The sequence below is a fragment of the Xenopus laevis genome, chromosome 6L (assembly GCF_017654675.1).
Source record: "Xenopus laevis strain J_2021 chromosome 6L, Xenopus_laevis_v10.1, whole genome shotgun sequence".
NCBI lineage: Eukaryota > Metazoa > Chordata > Amphibia > Anura > Pipidae > Xenopus > Xenopus laevis.
The window spans coordinates 62243615-62254764 of NC_054381.1; positions in this window are offsets into that span (position 1 = coordinate 62243615).

Below are 11150 nucleotides of genomic sequence, written 5' to 3' on the forward strand. Positions count from 1 at the left end.
TGCTTATGATGGCTCATACAGTAACACCAACACAATTTCCACATCATAAGCTTTGAAATAAATGCTGATTAGGTGTTATGGTAGCACTATGGAATCATTTTAAAACTGCTTTACTGCTTTGTCACATTCTTTTTTTAAAACTGATTTTAATGCATTATTATTTTAGGATCTTTTAAAGATAATTCATTGTATGATTTTTTAATTAATCTTAATAAATTGCATTAATAAATATGTGTTCAGATATCATATTTTGTTTCATATTTTATTTTGTTTCAAGAAGTATATCGCAAAGAAGAATACAAAAAAAAAAAAAAAAGTAGTGGAATCTGAGAAGCCAGTTTTTTTAAAATTAAAAGTCCCACCCATAGCACTGGCAAAAATAGATTTTAGCTCCTTTAACTGGCAAGCTTTAGTGACTGGGAATTGTGGTTGTTATGCCATACCTCTACCATATTTGTTGCTCTCTGGGAGGATTTACTAATTAATATATGTCCTAAGGGGTTTTTACATTAGTAGAGGTGCAACAGAGTGGGGGTGCTAGGCACGTACCTCTTTTGCCAGCCTTCCCTTAGTTTCAGCCCATCTCATATCCAGATTACGTACTCACCAGTCTTTCAGTTCGCATATGGTGGGGGGGGGGTGCACAATGCAGTGTTTTTTTTTGACAATGCCAGTATTATTTTGGCCATGAGGGCAGTAATATTTGCAATGTGTCAAGAAGAAAAGAAGCATTTCAGATTCAATTTACAAATAAAATGTTCATACTAGGGTTGTGCCACCTCTTCTTCTCATTAGCACGTGATTCTTTGGGCACAAAGCTGCTGCACCTATTGGCAAAGCATGCTGAGGGAACCCTGGAATTACCACTACTTTAAGGTAGCATTAGATCCAGGGTTCCTCATCATCAATAGGTGCGCTTGGTTCAGCTCAACAGAAAGGGCAGGAGGGACAAATTGGTGCTGAGTATACCAAGTGTGCAAGGAGTGTGTTTGGACAAAATTACCTTTACTCAATGTGCATCCATGCAACAACTTTCATCCAATTTATCAGTGCTGCACTTGCTGCTGCAGTTATATTCATAAAAGAGTAAATTGTGCAATGCATCATAATCTGCTCTCCTCTTCTCATTTCCATCCCAAAAGGGAAATGTGTTCCACCTTTAAGTGAGACAGCTTACTATGGTTCATGGTTGTTTGTCCATTCTTGTCATTGTTACCACAAACATACTTTGCTTACCGCAAGAAGTCCTAATGGCTCAAAGGCTAGTCAAAATTGCAACTCCAGCCTTTAAACCCCTGCCATTAATGACACTCCCACCAATACTAAGCAGATTCTATAGGTCAAGGAACCCCCTATCCCCCCAGGATGTGTCCCTACCATCCAATTAAAACACAGAGACGTATTTACAGTTTAAGCATCAAGGACTAGGTACACCTTGACCCCAGCTGCGGCTCTTATTCTCCAAACGTGGGCTCACTGCCCAAAAAATTGTATTCTCAAAAAACGTGGGCTCACTGCCCAAAAGTTGGTCAAACATGAAGCAGGGATCATGGGGCCGAGCGCCCTCCATGAACGCTTTTTAGCCCATCCCCCTGCTCCCTCATTGTGCATAAATGGCGCTAACCTAGTCTCTTGCATGCCTCAGACAAGACCGTGCAGTCCAAATCTGATGCACACTCGCGACGAAGGTAGGCCTGCACCATGACCTACTCGTACTCCTAGCGCCACACTGAGGCACACTGGCTTGATACCACCTTGACCTTCCTTAAACTGCAGCTGACCCAGGCAATTACTGTTGACCACCACAGATAATGGTACGCCAGAGTAAGGCAAAAACTCTAGCGCTTTTAAGCCAATTAGTGCTACAAGAAAAAATCCTTCCTGACCCCATCCAGGCGATCGGTCGTAAAACACCCTGGAGCACCGTCATTTCAAATGGATCCATTTTACCTAGGGAGGGAGTGTGGGAAACAAAAAATACAAGTAAGTCTGAACTCTTTTACTGTACATCCCCTCAAAAACCCTTACAAACCAGCACTCCTCCCCTTGCCTCCTCCCCTAGCCCGCCCCTCTTTTTCCCTCCACTGTTAGCCCCCTCCATTGTTCTTACCTGGGGGCTGGGGAGTGAGGGGCTAGGCTACACCTGGGGGGAAGGGGGGCCCTGCCTAACCCCATGTCAGCCCTAAACGGGCTTCATTCCTCCTATCCCACCGAGAAACAGATGCAATGTAGCAATAGGGGTGTTAGGTCACTACATCCTAAAAGCTATAATCACTGATACAGTCAGCAATTCATTATCATTTCAATTTCTTTTCTGCACACTTTTGACATACATAGTTACATAGCACATGAGCATTTATGAAAATAGGTGTAATACTGTAGTGCAAAGGGAACTGCAGCATAATTCCGTTTTTTAATGCATTACACACATATTATTAATTAACACTAATTGATTTTTTAATTGTTTAATGTTTGATTTTTTTAATTGCATGACAAATACTGACTCATTCATTGCTGTAACCACAGAGTTTGCAGTGTGCATCTCTGACAGGCTTAGTTGCCTTGATACTCACTAATAATTACACATTAAATAATGAACACTGTTTGTTACATTAATAAATATTACCCATGTACATGTAGGGCCCTATAGGGATACAGGCCCTATAGAGTTAATCTTTTCACCATTTCCTTGGGTTATTGGGTAGAATCCCTGTTACAAAATAACCTTTACAGTGATAGGCTGAGAGATTTGATGACACTGCTCTGACACACTCCTATATAGTGTGTGCAGGGAGTGGCCTCTTCCTCTTTTGCCTCTAGATGCTGATCCAGCTGGATGTGCTCAGGGGGACTGAGTGCAATAGGCCCAGAAGAAGGCATGTGTCCAAGTCGGGGACCAGACAACTAGTGATGGGCGAATTTATTCGGCAGGCGCGAATTCGCGGCGAATTTGCGCGATTCGCGGCAGGCGAATAAATTCGTGAAACGCCCGCGTAAATTCGCCGAAAAAATTCGCCTGCGTCAAAATTTTTTTTTCCGAAAAAACGGACGCCGGCGTCAAAAACGGGCGCCGGCGTCGAAAAACGGGCGCCGTTTTCGCTAATTTTTCACCGTTTCGCGAATTTCGCACAAAATTCGCGAATTTTCCCGCGAAGCGAAACGGCGCAAATTCGCCCATCACTACAGACAACCCCCGTGAATGAGGAATAGATACACTAGGGCAGACTTGTCATAGTCTCTCTAGGAGAGAAAGGCAGATAGGATAGAGAGAAAGAGCAGCTGAAGCTCCAACAAGGATTTGCAGAAAGGGAGTAGCTTCCCAGAGGCTCTTTGTGTTGCCTCCAGTCAGGGACCTCAGTGAGGAGGGACTGTAGGGTAGAAGCTGCTTTCCTGACAACTTCCAGGAGGGAAAGATTGTACTGCAATTGCCTGTGTACCCTCTGTGTGAGCCTGCCTTGTTCTGTGTGAACTCTCAATATGCTGTTTTCCTCAAGCTCCTGCGTGAGTACTGAAACCTGTGGTCATTTGCCCTTTTTGGCATAATAAACCATTCCTGATTGTTAAGAACCTCCTGGCGCCCAAGTTGTTATTGTGTGCACAGTAGCCTTCGGGGATGTAGTTGCACTACACCATAGAGGGAACACTTCCACTTAGCGAAGGCCCTGCCCTGGGTGTAAGTCGCGTGTAACCCATGCTCTAGTGTACTAGCTGGTGAATTAACCCTGAGTGGCCCAAATAGGTGTTACATACACTTAAATTTTTAAAATTCAAATATAATAAGCATTAACTTAGTCACAATGTCCAGTTTAATACTTATCTAGCTGTGTTGAAATTTAATGACTATAAAGTGAATGAGCAGTTCTGGGAGTACACATTTCAGCTGAGGAGAGGTGACAGCACTGGAAGGAATAACTACGTTTGTATAAACTACAATGATACAATTATAAATTCTATGAAAGCTATCGCTGATAGTGATGAATTAATCACCAATATATGTCATTTTGAGCTTACGGGATTTAGGCTTTCAGATAATGGATACCCAGGTCCCAAGCTTTCTAAAATAATAGATCCCATACCTGTATCTGCCCACTTCAAAACTAATTGTGAATGCAGTTAAATCCACAATATAATTGTACACATTCTATATAATTACTATTCATTTGCGTATAAATCCATATTAATTATTAAAATTCACATGAAATAAAGAGAATAGGAGAAAGAAGGGAAAAGGTGAGGAGACATTTCCAGATAGAATGGGGAGGAAACTAACACACAACATTATACAAACAATAATGTGTTTGCAGTGTTTACGTTTCTCCTGCTTAATATCTTTATCATATTACTTTGGAACTCATGATATCACTCCTAAATCAAAGACCTTTAGGGGCAGATTTATCAAGGGTCGAATTTCGAATTTGAAAAACTTCGAAATTCGAATTCAAAAAGACCAACCAAAAATTATTTAAAAAAAACCTTTTTTTGGCCAAATAGGTCAGTTTTGATCAAATAGGTCCATTTTCAATCGAATTCGAATTGTACAAATTGAAGTAACAGCGCATTCGAGTGAATTTGATTCGATTTTTCCAAAAAAAAAAACTTACATTTTTCAGAGTCCATCAATTGACTCCAAATAGGTTCTAGGAGGTCCCCCATAGGCTAAAACAGCAATTCAGCAGGTTTTAAATGGTGAATGGTCGAAGTCGAAGAGACAGTACATGATAAATTCCGATATTCAAATTTTCACAAAAAAAACAGCTCAAAATTAGAATTTTTTTAATTAGAATTTTTACTTCGACTTTTGATAAATCTGCCCCTTAATGTCTCTACAATATGTAATACAGGTGAAGGGGACAACGAACCGACTGCTACTGGAACCTTTAGATTTCGTCTGACCAACAATGCCTAGTATTCCGGATCCGGGGGAACTTGTGACAAGAAACACCAACGAGTGGATCAGAATAACAAGTTCCGTTTATTGAAGGTCAAACATAGGCTTATATAGGTTATAAGTAAAGACGTCCCAATATAGTGACGTATCAGCATAGTTATTAGCAAAGTATATGTCTGTAATAGGTATACCCTTCAGGATGGACAAGATAGAAAAGAGACAAATATGTGCATGCGCATTAGCTAAGATATTTTGTCTGAGGCAAGCTGATAATATTGTTTATAGTACATGATGATACTTATGCAAGGTTGTCTGAGAAGAGACAGTACAGGGTCGTACAGAAAAACAAGTACAGAGGCCTACAAGGGTCAGCACGTAGGCATGTTAACCCTTCAACAGGTACAGAATCCTTTTTCTGGATTCCATTATACAGCCTATGACTAAGTGCCTAAAGCACGAAAGGAGTAAGGCTTTGCTGTGATGTTTTTGACACAATAAAACAGTAACATTTTTTACTGCATCTATTTGCGGAGTGTGGTCTGGTATGTGCCAGCCTTTTACTATTATCCATGAGCACCTGGACCCCCCTTTTTTAAGGGTAAGTTAATCCCATCTATCACTGTACCCGACACTGAACGCCTTTTATATAAGTTTATTGATCCTTTATCTGGAACCCATTACCCAGGCCGCTCCAGTTTAATCAAATAATTAAAGTTTTTAGAATGATTTCTGTGTTCTCTGTAATAATAAAACAGTTCCTTGTACTTGATCCAAACTAAGCTATAAATAGTTATTTGAGGAAAAACAATACCATTGGCTTTAATTAATGTTTAAGTTATTGTTTATAGACTTAAGTTATGGAGATCCAAATTATGAAAAGATCTGTGATCCGGAAAACCCCAGGTCCTGCGCAATCTGGGTAACAGGTCCCATACCTGTATTGATATGTCTATGAAAAGATGAGTTATTAATATTGCTTCTAACCTGTTCTACAAATTTCATGTCTGTGTGTTTAAAGTACAATAATCCACATTGAGAAATAGTACTGACCACTCCAACTCACCGTATCAAGTGATACAAACGTAGGCATTCTGGAAATTCTGTCGGGTGCTGTGACTTCATGGTTTTGCAACCTGTGTCAGTATCCAAAGAGAAAGGGAAAGAAGGCCGCAGTTCACAAAAATGTGAATCTTGAACTTTAAACGTGTCAGGAGTTTGATGCTGCTAATGAATTTAGGTGACAACAATAAAGATTCAAGTTTTTAACTGACATTTGGAGATGTGGTCATCAACTATGTATGTGTGTGTGTGTGTATATATATATATATATATATATATATATATATATATATATATATATATATATATATATATATAGAGGAATTGCTACATGAATGCTACATTCTCTCAGCAGCATTCTCCCGAGAGGCATTACTGTACTTTACGTAAAATGTAAATAAAAGGTCTCCAAGTTAAATAATTTCTCTCACACTAAGATTTTGGAACCAGTGGCACAGGAATAAAGGAAATGTACGTCACTTTGTTTCCTTTTGTGTCAAAAGAATACCCCATCGTTAAGCTGGAATCAAAAATGTGATACGTGCAGTGAGAATTCCCTAATAATTCTCTCATAATAATTGTCTAATAAAGAATACTACAACTACATGAAAAATTAAAATGCCCATTTTGGCATTCTACATATATAACAAGGGAAAACAATATATATAACAGGGGCAAGTTACCTAAAAGTTTAATCATCTGTATGACAAAATCTGTAACAAATTTTGGGCTATATTGGGCCATAAGAGGTTAATGTACAGCAATGCAGTAGAGCACTGGTTACACTTGACGCTAACAAGCAAGGCAGGGCATTTGCTATGTGGAAGTTATAAAGGAAAGGTGTAGTGGAACTATAATCCAGAAGTAAAATTCCCGCACCTCCTCTTTCCTATGTTATTCCTGCTTAGTGGTGCAGAGCTCCCAAGACGGTCGGCACACGTCAATCATAGGAGTAACAGCAAAATGGAAGAGAGTCGCACAACACCATAATTCTTGCAGGTAGGGAGCTAACCCTTTTATTTTTCACTACCTGTGTATCAACGTTTCGGGGGGGGGGTTTCACCCTCCCTTCATCAGGATAAACACACTGTGTATACAATCACATTTTAAAGCCATATTAGACACACCCACAAGCCCAAGGTTCCATAATTCCATTGTGGATCCAAAATGATGCTTGGTACTCAGTCCAGACCAATCTCTTGTTAGAATGTCTATTTTGTGGTGATAGTAAAAAAAGTTTTTGCAAGGTCATTTTGTTATTAACCAAGGCAGTGCATATGCGGATATAATATAACAATAACATTGACTGCAATGGGATTATAAAAGGGGCTGTATGCACCCACCCTAGCAAAGGGCATCCGATAAAACTCCGATGCTTCGTAACCTGTAATACTGAAGGGGTGGTCTACCTGTTAAAATGCCCCTGTGGCTTTGGCTACGTTGGTCAAACTTCAAGGGCGTTCAGGTTAAGACTTAACGAGCACAAAAGTGTATAAGAAATTTCAAACCGGAGGCAAAAACTGAAGATGTAAAGGACACAAAGACTAAGGAAAAAGTGAAAAAAGAGACAATACCTGCTAAACATTTCTTTGAAAGAAAGACACACAGTTTCTCAAATCAGATGGCAGGTTTTAGAAGAAGTGTTCCAGGTAATGATACTAAAAAAATTAGCTTTACTTAAAAGGGAGGCTTTCTGGATTTGGAAACTGGAAACTTTACATCCAAAAGAGTATATATATAATAGTAAAGATGAATACACATAACCAATATGACTTGAAAACTGTACATTGAATGATAGTTTATTGTATATTATATCCACATATGTCTTGGTTAATAACAAAATGACCTTGCAAAGACTTTTTACTATCAACACAAAATAGACATTCTAACAAGAGATTGGTCTGGAATGAGTACCAAGCCTCATTTTGGATCCACAATGGAATTTGGGAACCTTGGGTTTGTGGGTGTGTCTAATATGGCTTTAAAATATGATTGTATGTTTATCCTGATGAAGGGAGGGTGAAAACCCAAACCCCCAAAACGTTGATACACAGATGGTGAACAATAAAAGGGGAAGCTCCCCACCTGCAAGAATTATGGTGTTGTGGGACTCTCTTCCATTTTGCTGTTACTCGTAGTGGAACTATAACTCACATAGGCAACTGTGCTTGGAGGTTCTTGCAGCAAATAAACACATTTCTTAAAATGCTAGGACAGTTAAGGAAAGGCAGCACACTGTGACACCATGTAGACACAGGTACAGAAGTTTAAAGTACTCCTCTAGGTTGGAATGCCCGACGTGAACTGGATCAGCTTTACTGGGCCATGTTGTTCCCAGGATCAATGGAACAGATACAACTGGGTCAGCAACCGAAGGCCAAAGAGAAAGAGACACTTCTAACCAAACACTATGTTAAAGTGTGGCAGGATGTGGTCATAGGCCAAAGTACAAATATTTAAATTAAGTAACTAGATATATGGGCATAGAAAGATAAGGAAGTGTAGTGATTTAAAGCCATAGGGACATACTAAACCTATGGCATACCTCCCAACATTTGAAAAATGAAAAGAGGGACTAAAAGTGTGATTTCTTTGGCCACACCCTTTTTATGGTCACACCCCCTAATTACCATGTCCATTTTACAAAATTTGGCAGGCTATGAAGTTTGAACACATTTCTGGGAGTTTTAGTGCAATGCTTTATATGTTATTATTCTCAGTTCTCCCAACGGACCTACTTATCTTAAATAGTTACAATAGTATCTTTCCAGTCTAAATAGGCACTGTCCTGCAGAGAATGGGACAGTTGGGAGGTATGTTATGGGTCCCTACAAAACAAAACCTGAAAGTGAGTATGAAACACATACTATGGGGGACATTTACTAAAGGGCAAAGTGACTAACATCTTTTCGTTACTTTTATGAACGGGCGCTAGCGAAGGAGACTCTAGCGTTGCTTCGCAATCTAACGCCAGTCGATTTTTCGCTCTGGCGAATGGACGTAACATCGCAAAGACTTGCCAACGCCAGCTCAGACCAGGCAAAGTGAATTGCAGTGCATAGGACTTCCTCAATTTTTAGTGGAAAAATGTTCTAAGTCCAAAAAAACACTGACGTTTCCTTTTTTCAGAGAGATGTGTAGGGCAATATAACAACTCTATTTTATTTATTAAGGTTCCCTGGACTTGTGTAATGTAATGTATTTGCTGCAACATATACGTCCATTCAACTTTATAATTTCCCACCGTATGCAAATTAGCCTGAGTGAAGACCTCTAATGAAGTTGTGCTAGGCATAATTGAACACTAGCGCATCTTCACTTTGATTGCCGATGTAATGCTAGCGAAAATTCGCCAGCGTTTGGCTCACTGGACGCAACTTCACATTTTAGTAAATTAGCATTGTCTGAGCGAATTTTCGTCTGGCGAAGTGTAGCGATGACTGCGAAGCTGTCGCTGGTGAATTTTCACAGGTTAGTAAATTTCCCCCAATGTCGTAAGGTGTCACATTAGAATTTGGAAGGCGCACACCCTGAGGGCCATGCTGAGGTGCTAATCCAGGGAGGGCTGCCCAATCACAGCCTCCTGATAAGTATCATGTAAATAAATAAATATATGGATTGCACACTCAGAGTTGTATAAAAAGTCAAAATTTATTATATCATGTCAGTGAAAACTTACAACATCACAGAAAACCCGACGCGTTTCGACCATCGCAGTGGTCTTCATCAGGGCCAAAAAACTTTTAAATACAAAAATGAATCAAAAAGGCAGAAAGATTGTATTTGCTGTGCAGTTTAAATAACTTAAAGCATGTTGAGATAACTCACAAACAATCGATGCTTGGCATGTGATGTCATTTCCGCCTAGTTGCAGGTGATGACAGGAAGTGTGCACAACAAATCCTTGTGTGGAACGCACATGCGTTCCAAGCACTAATGCATATGCGCATTCTTTATATATTCAAAAAAATGGCGATTTTAACTCGCCGAATTGCCAAAAGTTTGCGTCCCACATAAATATCCCCCATTAGCACACATATATGGATCCTTCTTGTTACTACCCAGACTCTGAGCATTGAGTCTTTTTACTACAGTTGATACATTATAATCACATATCATATCACATCTCACTATGCAAAGTTGAATCATAGATTGATAAAGCCATCTCTTGTTTGTGAGCCAAAAACAGATTGTAAGCCTGCTGTCACATGAATCAGTAATAATCTAGAAAAAAAACAAAAAAAGTTAAATATATAAAAATTACGATATACAAAAGTCCCATTTCAAAAAACTTTAACAACAATCAAAAAAATCATTCTCTATTACAGTTCTGTAAGGTGTCTGTGTGGCTGGGCAAAAGAACTTTAGGCCTGGAAGACCCCTAACCTGGAGGTTATTAGACCAACTAGAAATAGGTAGGAGTGTGTGCTTTTGACAATAGTGCAGCAGACCTCCAATTGCATCCTGTGGAGTGATGGATCAGATTCCAGTCCCAGGTAAATGGATATTTGTCTTCCCAATAACCCATAGACAAATTGGCATACCTTTGCTTCTCCATACCATACAATACTGTAGCTAGCTAAAAGTAATATACGTATAGTAGTCAATGGCAAATGCTAGAAATGCTTATTCCTGTTAAGTTTAAAAATAATGAGGACACAACTCAGCAGTTTACCAAACCCACAGGAAATTGCATAACCTATCTGGGAAATCAACATACAGTATACATTAAACTACAGATGTTCTGCTTATGTTTATAAACATTTGTGGCAAACAGGAATTGCATAAGTAAATGAATATATTTTATGCAAATGTTGAACTGTTTAAATATATAGCGGGTTATTTACTAAACCTCGAATTTATCTGGTCTGGCTTTTTGGGGCAAAAACTTGAATTTTTGTGGAAAAGATAAAAATAGAATTTTTTTATTATATCCCGATGCTGCAAAAAGCCAGAATCTCAGACTTGTCAAGGTAATGTATAAGTCAGTGTCCCTATCCCAATTTGAAGATATTGTGGTTTACACTGGGTTTAGCCCGATAAATCAATCAATTCCGGGTTTTCAGGCAAAAACTTGGAAAAAAAATCGAGCGATTGGATGTAAAGTCCAAAAAAAGTATGCGTTTTCGCTTGACTTTATTGGATTTTTTAGTGATCCCATTTATTCGTGTTATTTTATTAATAAATAAGCCAAAATCACGGA